This window comes from Pantherophis guttatus, chromosome 3 (assembly GCF_059756535.1).
Source record: "Pantherophis guttatus breed Tessera chromosome 3, ASM5975653v1, whole genome shotgun sequence".
NCBI classification, from domain to species: domain Eukaryota; kingdom Metazoa; phylum Chordata; class Lepidosauria; order Squamata; family Colubridae; genus Pantherophis; species Pantherophis guttatus.
Window position 1 is genome coordinate 129399004 of NC_142065.1, and position 12984 is coordinate 129411987.

Below are 12984 nucleotides of genomic sequence, written 5' to 3' on the forward strand. Positions count from 1 at the left end.
AGTTGTGCAACCTGACACTGCTGAAAGTAATGCAGAGATAAGAGTGTGCTTTCCAAACCTCTGTAGAATGAGCAATGAACAAGTATGCTTTTAGTAGACTGAAAACATCCAGTGTCAAAGTCGTAGACATTCCAGCTATGGCATCTTCTTCCTCTTGAGATCTTGATGGTGGCATTGCCCAAAGTTCTGATTTTTCAGCTGTTTAGTTCTTAAATCCATTTTTTCAATTGTAATTTTTAAATGGAGAATGCTATTTGGGACACTGAAATTACACTGCTAGTTTTTAATCTAAAAGATTTGCCAATCTTTAATCTAAAATGCATGTCCTGCTATTTGTATATACTATAGCACCCCCGCACACACAAAATCCCAAGCCTCTCCTTTTTCAGCTGCAATATTGTTATTACACAACAATATCATATTTTACAAATAACATGGACATTGCAACTTCTACTCTTTATTAGATTTTTATCCCACCTGCCACCTTTATTATTTTTACAAATAACTCAAGGTGGTGAACATACATAATGCTCCTTTCTCCTATTTTCCCCACACGAACAACTTTCTGAAGTGAGAAGGGCTGAGAGAACGTTACTAGCTCAAGGTCACCCAATTGACTTTTATGATTAAGGCATGACCAGAATCACTGTCTCCTGGTTTCTAGGCCAGCAGCTGAACCATTATACCAAACTGGTTCTTTTAACTTGCATTTTCTTACATACGTTTTAATAAAAAAAATCTAAGTAGTTATTCTCCCCAAGTAATAGAATATGAACATCAATTTTTTTCAAGAAAGCAGATAGTCATCTGTAATTAAAAATCACAACAGTACAAAACTGGAATTAGGACATGAAGAAAAGGAAAGATGAGTCACAAAAAGAAATAATAATAATAATAATAATAATAATAATAATAATAATAATAATAATAATAATTTGCAACTTCCTGCAATAATACCAGCGGAACTGCAAAAAACTGCGCTACTTGGAACATCGTACATCTTAAGAAGGTACTTGGTTGATACCTAGGACGCTGGCAACAACCTGTATCAACCATTAGCACCAGTCAATGGTATTTGTGATGCATTTCTGAATGTTCAATTGACTGAGTTTCATGTTTAATGAATAAAGTATATAACAACAACAACAACAACAACAACAACAACAACAACAACAACACTTTTTAGATCAAACACTTTTGCAGTAATTTCACAGTTGCAAAGTTCGGAATGCTGCTTCAGAAATCAACAAGTTCTTATTCAAAGAGTACACCATTCAGAAAACATAGAACCACAGTATCTTAGTTGCCAAAATCTGTATAATCATTAGATGGCAGCACTATGATACATCTCCTGGTCATCTGGATTTTTGCAATCAGATAAAGTAAGCTGGTCTACTATGTTCCACCACAGCATTTCCAAAATTGGCAAATTTAAGATATGTGGACTTCAAGTTCCACCAATGTTGGTTGAGGAATTCTGGAAGTTGAAATCCAGGAATCCAGCTTCCCTCAATGTATATTTATAGAGATTTTCAGACATCCAGGTCATGGATGCCCCAAAGGTGCTTTTCTTTCAAAAGACAACTGGACTTTCTTGTTTTGCTTAAAGACATTTCATTTCTTACCCAAGAAGCTTCTTCAGTTCTAACTGAATTATGAAGAAGGATTTATATTCCTTGCAGCCATCTAGTCATTAGCACTCTTTCTAACAGTCATTGAGGCCACGTGGAGATTTGTCTATATGCCCTCAAGATCACTTGAACCTGAACTCATCATCAGTGACCCTGAAGGCATAGACAAACCTCCACGTGGCCTCAACGATGCTCAGAAAGAGTGCTAATGACTAGATGACTGCAAGGAATATAAATCCTTCAACTTTCCACTATTTAGTCAGAACTAAAGAAGCTTCTTGGATGAGAAGGGAAATGTCTTCAAGCAAAACAAGAAAGTCCAGTTGTCTTTTGACCTTTGGGTCCCCCAATGTATGTTGAGGATACAGATTAAATGCATACAGAGAAAGTATACAGCCTCGTCTTATTTCTTTGTTGACCTGGAGAATTTCTGCTTCAGGTCAGTATGAACACCTCTCCCTTACAGGCCACTGTCCTGAACACAAGGAGGCTGAACACTTCTTTTAATTATAGCAGATTATTTTTTAAAAAATATAAGCAGATTTAAATAACAGCCCTTTTGCAGAAAACTGTGGTATTTCTTTATTGAACGGAATATAATATGATGAAATTTGATACAAACTGGCAATAGGTTCCTTTCAAAAAATAGAAGCTTAAGAACATTCATGGAAATTTTTGCAAACTTAAAAAAAAGCTCTTTTCTAAGTTTTTTTTTCTTTTTGGATTTCATCTGTACAGCCATTCACAGCAGCACTTTTATTCCCCCCCCCACTTGCTCTATTTTTATCTCTGTGCTGCAGAAAGCAAGCTATTGGATTGGCTATAAGGCTGGTTACTGGAGCAGAGAACAAAGCTACTTCCTCACCTCTCCCACTTCACAGCTCATTGCCACTGAAAAAGTATATGAACAATAATTTCCAAGTAGTCGGAAGAGGAGGTGTCACAATTCCCCAAAATATTACTTGATTTTTAAAAATAAAATATTGAAATAAATTAGCTTTTCACACACCCATTCACACACCCAAAAATGCTAACAATTAAAAAAAAATTATAAAACCAAAAATGGGAAGATCAGGAAAGTAATTTGTAATATATTTCTTTTATATCTTTCTATTCCTTCTTTCCTTGCCTGATTCATTCATTTAACATTTAGATTTCCATATTTGGTCACCTGTATGCAACTTACCACCTATATTTTCTGATCAACTGATAGCACACATTGTAACTACCTAGAGCAGTGGGAGAGAAAGCAAATTTGCTCCACTAGCTATACTAAGAAATTAGCTGACCTCCTTTCCCTGAACTGGTACTTCCATTTTATTTGATAATTATTAAAATTACCATGCCCCATTTCCCTCTTCAATTGTTTGGAGCCATGGCATTAGCTAATGGGCAGGGAAACTTATGTGAGCAGAGGTTAAGTCAGCCTGAGTCATCTTGGCTTATGAGAAAAGCAATATGCTTTAAACTATTTAGCATCTGGTTTGTTCTCATTTGGGAAGAAAATTTCCAGGCAATTTAAAATTATAAGGGCTGTATAAGGGAAGGTCAAGAAATCACATGTGGATAAAAACAAATACAAAATGCCAAGTCATTTAAAACTGAATTTATTAGTTGACCAATTTGCATTAAATAAAATGAAGACAATTGTATATAGCAAAATAGTATCAGCAAGAACAGCTTAGGTATGTAGTGGTTTTTCAAAAACCAGAAGAAAATTAAAATGCAGAATGAAGTGAACAAATAATCTTTTTACAAAAAATAGATACTCAACAACATAAGAAGTTGTTTAGAAATGAATTGCTTAGAATAAGGGTGGATGAAGGCAGCCAAGGGAAGAAAGCTAGAATAAACAAAATAAACCTCCAGCCTAGTTTCTTGGAAAAAACAAACAAACAGAAGAGGATCAAAGATTGTGGGAAACAGTTGTTAGGATATGTTTTAAACAAACTATTGTTCCTATAATCAGGACTGTTATCTAAATTAGACAAAAAATGATTGCACCTCCCCTTCTTCCTCCCCCCCCTTTGGAATTACAATACTTTCTTTAAACATACAAGTACACTCTTTAAATAAAGAAGAGTCCTGAATTCCCAAGCACAGAAGGGCAGTCAGAATACTTATTCTCTCTCCTCCCAGTCATTAATAATTATAAAAGAGTTGAAAGTGCATTTGAAATCTAATAAAAATACAATTATTCCAAACTGCACAGTGTGCTGGCCTCCTTTTGCAAGGGGTCCTCCGGCATAAAATAGAAAGACCACATGCTACACATGCATTCAAGCTATTCAAAATGGGTGTGCGAGCTTAGAATTAGGACCCAGGAAAACACTCCTCAGAAAAAGAAAAAGAAAATGGAACAACCAGAACTCAAACGAAACAGGCTAAAAGGTCCCCAGTCCAGGTTCCCTCTAATACAGAGGTGGTATTCAGCAGGTACCTGACCAGTTCTGGAGAACCGGTAGTGGAAATTTTGAGTAGTTCGGAGAACCAGTAAATACCACATCTGACTGGCCCCGCCCCCATCTATTCTCTGCCTTCCAAGTCCCAGCTGATCAGGAGGAAATGGGGATTTTTCAGTAACCTTCCCCTGGAGTGGGGTGGGAATGGAGATTTTACAATATCCTTCCCCTGCCACATCCACCAAGCCACGCCCACCAAGCCACACCCACAGAACCAGTAGTAAACATTTTTGAATCCCACCACTGCTCCAATATTAACAAAAAGCTTCTTTCCAGAATATTCAGGTATTAAAATCCAGTCCATATAATGATAATCAGCCTCCATATTCTTCCAAAAGTAGTTTCTTTTTACATAGGAAAGTTTTAATATTGAATTCCCCTTTCCCTCATTTAAAAAGAAAGTTCTTTTGCCATCTATAATATTCTTTCAAATAAAAAAAAATAGAAATGAACAAAAGCAACTATAGTTATATCAATCCTACCCTGGTTCCCCACTCCTCAGCCACCTGAAAAGAACTGGCAACAGAACAATTCTGAAACTATTCTCCCATCCTTACTTAACAAGAACATCCTAATCAACAAGAAAAAAAAAGTCAAAATAGTAAAAAGAAATGCTATCACCATATTTCAAGGCTTTTATAATATGCTGTAATTTTCATGATTTTTTTTTTTAGTTTAAGTAAATGAAGTGTGAATATGTTCACTGACTCTCTGCAGCTCTACCTCAGAAATTCTAAGAACTGAACCTCAGGTTGATTACACTTCAGTGAATGTACTTTACCATTTACCATATTCAAGCATTTACCTGGAAATGTAAGGGCTTGAAATAATAGGGCATGCATATAGCTCACCTCTACTCTTCCTGACTTTTATGTGTTCAGCTGGGCAATCTGAAGGAGAGTTGTGTTTGCATTTGCTGGAATGTGAATATACTTCCTGCATGATCCAGGACCCTAATAAAGCAGTACAGAGCATGTGTTTAAGAAATGCCTAAGTAGGGCTTATGTACTACTGTACTCCTATTCTCCTTTTATATTCAACTAGTCATAGAATTAATCAGAATATTAGGTTGCAAGAGAAAAATCCATGTAGATATTATTAAAATGTTATCGAAACAAAGATTTCACTTTTAAAAGTAGCATTTCCAATGGGAAAAATATTTATTGTACATTTAAAAAAAAATAACACAATGATATTTGATAATGGTTTATTTATTACTATTACTAATTATAATATAAAATCATGGATTTCTATCTTCTAGCTAATTTGCATTCCTTCTACTCTGTAGTTGACTTGATACTTCCCTTTTTAAATAATACCTTTATAAAATTTCAAAGTCAAATATTAAAATAACAAACCAACATAAAATGGAAAAGGGAAAGGGAAAGGGAACAGCAAAACAAATAAATTTATAAGAAAGATTACCTCCAACTTTTTTTAGTCCAGAGTTATTAACACTTCAACAACCTCTCTAAAATTAGCAAATAATACCAATATCCTAAAATACTAATAATCAGTTTTCTAAAATACCATCTTCACAACATATTCCTCTCTTAATTTTTAATTGAACAGATAACAAATTGTCAAATGTGAATAACCTTATATTTAAAAAGCTTACAATAGTTCTCTAATCCAATCCAATCTAATTCTCAAATCACAAAGGCAAAGGTTGATTTTTCTTCTTGCCTTGTAAGAAATCTCACACAATAAAGTCTTGATAAAGGGCTGTCCCTTTTCTTTAACTTCAACAGTACTAAAAATTGTAAGTTGCTTCACTGCATCTGTACTTCTAAATACACAACCTCTGATTAACTTTCTTTAAAATACTTTCAGAAGCTGTTTGCTATTACTTGACTGGAAGCTCCTGCTTTTTGCTACATAGGTTTGAGCCAGGGGTGAAATGCTACTGGTTTGGTCCGGTTTGCCCAAACTGGTAGTAAAAAAGGCTACTGGTTTGCCGAACCGGTAATAAAAAATGTAAAAAAATGTTCTGACGATCAGCTAAGCGACACACGATCGTCGGAACTTTTTTTTTTTTTACTTTTTTAGCATTTTTTTACTACTAGTTCTCCAGAACCAGGAGTTAAAAATGCTTTAAATTTTTTTTAAAAAAGTTCTGACGATCCTGCATCGCTCAGCTGATCATCAGAACCTTTTCTTTTTTACTTTTTAGGCATTTTCTTACTACTGGTTCGGGTGAATAGGTAGTAAAAAATGCTTTTAAAAAGTAAAAAAAAAAAGGCTCCAACAATCACAGCTGTGGCACGCGAACATCACAGCCTCTTTTTTTAACCTTTTAAATGCATTTTGTTACTACCGGCTCGGGCGAATAGGTAGTAAAAAAAGCTTTAAAAAAGTAAAAGAAAGGCTCTGACGATCGCGCGCCACAGTTGATCACCCCCCGCGCTGTTCTACTTACCTTCCCAAGCCTCTTTTTGGTGTGCACTGCACACACGCGCACCCGCACCTCACATTTGGTATGTGATGTGCACTGTGCAGGCGCGCGCACAGGGCGCATGTGCGCATGTGCAGCCAGTGAACTGGTAGTAAATCAGTTCAGATTTCACCATTGGTTTAAGCTATAATTGTATCAACACATACTTGAAATACAACTACTCATTGTCTCTTTAATTTCTTTTACTTCACCTGGCAAGTTTTAAAACTGTTAGGTTCTTCATGGTTATCTTAGGGAGATGAAGAAAGAGAAGATAGTGTTGCCACAAATTAGAGGAAGATACCAAGATATTTGTTCAATAGAAAATTGTCTAGATTGCAGGATTTTATTGTCAACAAGAGAAAGAAAATCACTTGAGATTCTTAACTCAAAATGGCTTAGTCTACCTAACTGGTTGTAGCACATTCAAATAAGTTGCACAGTATCAAACGGGAAAATTTTGAAAGACTTGATTGAATTTATAAATCTTATTATGAACATTTCTGGACTTAATTTATAAACTGTGAAGTATGATTCAAAACCTGAATAGGTCAAAGATTGTATGATTAAATAGATGTAGAATTGGGAATAATACTAAATTTATTAAAGTCAGAAAGAATTGATATATTTTATCATAGGTACATTATTCCTCATATACCTATGATTGCTAAAATGGACAAATAATTTCTAAAACAAATTGGATGAATAATTTTTTATATGTGGTGGCAATGCTGAAACATAGTAATTTTGGGAAATATATATTAGAGTTCATATTAGAATGGAATACATTTTGAAAGTTGAACTCCTACTTTGAGATATAGTTAGCAATTTTTACTGAGCCTCATATTCCTTCAAAGTATAATAAATCAGTTTTAGATATAATACCTGCAAGGATTATATGCCCTTTAGCGAAAAAAAGTTTGATTCTTTCCAAGGAAGAATGACTAATATCTAATCAAATAACAAATAAATGATTAGATGAGGAGACCCAAACTCATTAGTAGCCTTACATTCAGTGGTGGAATTCAGCCAGTTCACACTGGTTCACGTGAACCAGTTGTTAAATTACTCCCCATCCGCTATCAAAGTGGATCCTGGGCGCTGCGCTGAATGGAGAAATGGGCAACAGAGCGGCCAGTGCGAGGGAAGGAGAAGGACGCTTTTCCTCTTTCTTCTCCCTACTCCTACTCCTTTCCTCTTGCCGGCCGCTCCATTGCCCATTTCTCCATTGCAGCACAGCGCCCAGAACCCACTTTGTGGCCGGCCTGAGGATCCAAAGTAAAAGATGGCTGCTCTTTCCTGACACTTTGATAGTGTGTATGTGTGGGGGGGATAATTTAACAACCAGTCCACCCAGGGTTAGGTTGGCCATCGCGGGAGGCTCATCCCACATGTGCAACAGAGCTGGAGGATGGGGAAGGGCCATGTCTCCCATGACAGTCAACCTGACCCTGGGCGAATTGGTTGTTAAATTATTTGAATCCCACCACTGCTTACATTGCAATGAACAAGGATATACATTCAATTTCACAGCTACTAGATTGTGGGACAAAAATAGCTAAGGAAATGATTGAAGCCTGGGAGACAGACCTCTTGTCAATCATCAGGAGAGCTGATTTACCACCAGCTTATCAGGCATTTAGGAACTGAGGATGCAGCAGAAAAGGAAACAACAACCAACGACTTAATAGCCAGACATCAAAGCTCCAATTAACAACTAAAAGCCACACATAACCAGGTACCACAAAAATACTACACACAGAATAGCTCAGTGCACACATTCTGGAAAGAGAGAAGGTCCTTGAGAATGCGCTCCAGCATGAATCCTAAAACTTGGAAGACTAAAATTCTAGTCCTAGTGATGGACTCAGATTGGATCCTACAACATTATCCTGGGACACATATATTTGCCTTCACTCATGATTAACCAAGCTGTACACTTTAATATCCAGAATAATCTTGCATCTAAAAATGAAATCTGATATAAAATTCAATTCTAATTCAAAGCCATTATTGAACTATTTATAACACAAATTTAAACTACATCTCCAATTTTAATTTTTCTATGTATAGGGTATATATCTCAAGTTCATGGAAAACTATACCTCTAGTACTGATTTGGCACTGGGTTAGAAATCAGGATACTGTGAGTTCTATTCCCACATTAGGTATAAAGTCAGCTGGGTGACCTTAGGCTACTCACTCTTTCTCCGGGCCCTAGGAAGGAGGTAATGGCAAACCACTACTGAAAAACCTTGGCAAGAACACTGCAGGGATTTGTCCAGGTAGTCTCTGAGAATTAGACACGACTGAATGGAAGAAAAAAATAACTAGGTATTGTTATCTTAAAACTAAATAACAGTTAAATTTTTCATTCAAAAAGTAAGTAATAATATATTGAAAAATTGTAAATTTTATGACATTTTAAATATCTTGTATATTTATTTAGGTATTCCACCCTTTTATTCATTTTACTTGGCTTTTATTTCCTCTTGTTCATATTACTTTTTTTAAAAAAGTATTTAACTCAGAAATAACTGGCAGCCATTTAAATTGGTCTAATATTAATCTGCCACTTGGAAGTATTTTGTATTAATAAAGTATTAATAAATAATTTTGTATTCACCAAAGTTTCTTGACTATCATAAAAGGCAGTCTTATTCAAAATACAGTGCAGAAATCTAAAAAAAGTCATTATAGCATGGATTATGATTATCTGTATGATATAAAAATACAGGTTTATATTACCTTAAATAGAATACCTTATCTCTGAGGACGTGTTATTTTAGTTATACAAATGGGGCCATAAGCACCCCAAGTAATCCTTTGTCCTGTATATATTTTTAAGGCCAGACAAACATATAAATAGGGGTGAATTTTATTGCATAGAATCCATTGTATCATATGTCATATTAGTTTTAAAATGTTTCAAGTTCAAAAGAAATACTAAATCATTAAAAAAAAAAGCAGCTCTGAAAGATTCCAGATGCATTTTAGCTTCTTATTTTTATCTGCTGATAAAAGGTTCGTGCATGGGTGCCTCTACAATTGAGGTAAAAAGTCATTCCACTTTATTTCACAGTCACATTATGGAGGAGAAAATAAATAATGAGAGAGTTATTAATATGCAGGATATGAAAGCAATTTAAAATAAAATAAGGTTATCAATGATTAGCTTAATAGAGAACAACCGTAAAGCAGTGGTAACTGCAGTATATATTGTTAGCAGCATGACTGTAATTCTTTTAAAGGGTTATTTCAGGTTGCCATTTCGAAATCTTTCCCATTCAATTCTCCTAATGTCAAAGCTGATTCTAATAGAACAAGATTAACAATATAACTGTTCTGTTGTAAATTAAGCAATGTTTGCCTTGCAGCAAACCGTCTTTGAAGTTTTCATTCAATAGATGAAGAACATGAAATTAGTTATGTTGATTAATACCAGTCAAATATAGTCTTAGCAGTGCAAAATTAATCTACAGATCCTAAACAGATTTTAACAAAGCTTGGCCTGAGTAGGAAAACTCATCTAAAATATGAAATGCTTAATAATTCCAATTATATTTTCCACAGATAAAGAGATTTTCCAATTACATTATGATTAATGCCATTTTATTGTATTTTAAGAACAGAAAAATTTAACTTGATTTTTTAATGTATAATGTTAAAATGCAAATAATACAATTAGCATAAGATTAAATAGCTATTCTGATACCAGAGCAAAACAGAGGAGGAGGAGGAGATACATACTTATCAGTCATGAGGATATTACTAGTATTTTTTTTTCTTACATTTCATTATTATGAAGAGCCAAATATATTTTGGTTTCTTTAGCCTGCATTTATGTAAATGCAATGAATGGAAAATAATAGGTTCAGGATAATTTCTGAAACTATTTTTCTCACAAGCAACATTAGAAATGTATAAAAACTACAAACTAATTCAAGAATTCAATATATATTTAATATATTTAATTTTGTGAAAGGCACTAGCATAGTTTAATAAGTTTTGCTTTATAATAAAAAAAAATTTAGCTGTATTATACAGCTTTGTTAACTGTTTTGCACAGAAAAACAGGTAGAAGCCACAAAACTAAATCTCTCTTTTTCTCTCTAAAATATGTGTCTCAGAGAGCTGGTACATTCAACTTGAAAAGAAAGGCAGCAATGAGTATTTTAGGCATATCCTCCTATTAGGATTAGTTCATTTACAGAATTTGTTGACTAGTCACTTACAGTCTTTCTTGGCTTTTACAATTCACAGCTTTCATCCGAAACATTAAAATCATATCTGTGATTTTTAAGGTTCCTATTGTATTGCATAATGGTTACATTTTCCAAATGCTAACCTCTTACGAAACTATGTTTAGAGTTTTTGATAGCAGAACATGTATATTTTACTTCTACACAACAGCCAACAGAAAAATTAGGATGACAGTTATTACACGGAACAACATTCATATTTCTATAGCACAGGAACAAGGTTATGCTTGCAAATATACATAAGAGCATATGTTATAAAAGAAAGGTAATAATATATTTTATGAGCCACAGATTTTTATACATATTGATTAAAATGCATTTCTTTTAGGATTATTTACTTCCTTAGCATGTTTAAAACAGAAATACACCAGTAAATAAATGCTGCCAGAATAGCAAAAGAATTATGATTTAAGAATTAGTTAAAATGTAACTTTTATATATTTTATATACCCTTTGAAGATTAACTCTCACAATATCAGGGTGTATTACTGAATAGAGGAAAAAATAACATGCACCGATTTAGAGATGGTTCAAACTCTAGATATGTTTAAAAAGAACAGCAATGAATTAAGTAATTTTTCCCTTGGATATTAGGATTTTAATTTTATAAAAATTCAGAATCTGAAGTCATTTGAAATATCTGATCTGTTTTAAATAAATTAGAGCACAAAAACCAAACAAACGTAAAACTTATAAATAAGCTCTGCCTGTAGCTGCAATATTTTTTTTCTTTACCTTTTTTGCTCGCTTTGCAACTTATTTCTTGATCAGTTCCAGAAAATCAAATTAAATTCCCAGCAGTTTATGCAAACAAATATAGCCAACAATGCTGAAGGGTGAGTTCTTCCCAAGCTGTACTTCAAGCAGGTCGAGTCATTTCTTTTTTTTTATCACATATAAAAGTAAAAATATATGTTTTTAAAACACGAACCCCATCAACCATTTTGACTATCCAAATAATACAGGTCAGCAATTCTCCTCTTCAGCTTCTGAGCATGCAAGCATGGGCAGAAAAATATAGGCCAAAAAGAATATAAAATATACTCCACGACAAAGTGGCTGCAGTCTTCAAGACGAAAATAATAGAATTCAGTCAAGCACAAAGGTCTCCATGGCAACAGTGAACAGAGCCCTCCCCAATTTATTTATGCAACACTTAATCACAGAAAGACCCCTATTAGCTTAAACTGGAAAACCTCAATCTCTTTCCCCCTGTAATAAGTTGTTCTAAATTTATTTAGATCTCCCAAACAGAAAAATCCACAGCCCTTTGGTTCATGGAGTAATATATATTTGCTACATACAGCTTTGTCTGCCAAATAGAAAAGTACAGTGTGGATCTTGCATATAGTTTGTCTTTAATGCTGTTCCTGTTTTAAAATTCAAAATGCCTACTCCACAAAAAGACCTTATGTTTTAAGTGGTTTAAGCAGCGTGGTAAACTGGTGTAAAATATGTTCAGGGATCATTCTATAGAAACAGAAGAAAAAAGCAGAAAGAAAGGAAGGAAGGAAGGAAGGAAGAAAGAGAGAGAGGAAGGGAGGGATGGAGGGAAGGAGAGAGAGAGAGAGAAAGAGAGAGAGAGACTTTGTCATATTTACTGCTACTAACCTATTTCTATCCTAGCTTTTCAGTCATTCATTTTGCATATTTTTATTAAAGTGATTGTAGGGGCTCACCTTTGACTACCTGAAGACTTTAAGAAATATGCCCTTGATCTCAATTCTAAATGAAAAGTATCTTAACAATCAAATAATTCATTCAATACTTGTTTGCTATAACTTGAAGCATCGGAAATGCCTGTCTGAACTGCATTTTGATTAGCACAATCTACTTTATTAAGAGAAAGTGATAGACATGTATGTCAATCTGCATATTGTCAGAAGGTGCTAATAACTGGAGAAGCAACTCAGTTCTATAGATTGCTAAACCTTGGTATTTAGCCAGTGGTGGGATTCAAGTAATTTAACAACTGGTTCTCTGCCCTAATGATTTCTTCCAACAACCAGTTTGCCAAACTGTTCAGAAAGTTAACAACCAGTTCTCCTGAAGTTGTGCAAACTGGCTGAATTCCACCACTGTACTTAACTATTGATCAAGGGACAATTCTACTTATTATCTTGTATGCTACATCATTCCTTTCACTTCCACCAATGCTGGGAAACTTGCAGTGAGGTAAAAATTCTCAAACTGTT

General features: G+C 34.4%; 1 protein-coding gene across 21 annotated transcripts in view; it reads right to left on the reverse strand.

Annotated features, from left to right (window-relative positions):
* Nucleotides 1-12984, reverse strand: part of CTNND2 (catenin delta 2) — a 479927-nt gene that overhangs the window by 348325 nt on the left and 118618 nt on the right. The window contains exon 1 of one of the 21 annotated variants that reach the window (XM_034411884.3): nucleotides 11525-11870. The exons of 18 other annotated variants lie outside the window; for them this stretch is intronic. The gene's annotated coding sequence lies outside the window, so the exon portion shown is untranslated. Of the gene's footprint in view, nucleotides 1-4944; nucleotides 5047-11524; nucleotides 11871-12984 lie in introns of those variants that run through there. 2 more of the 21 variants (XM_087891297.1, XM_087891294.1) reach the window with 2 other exon arrangements.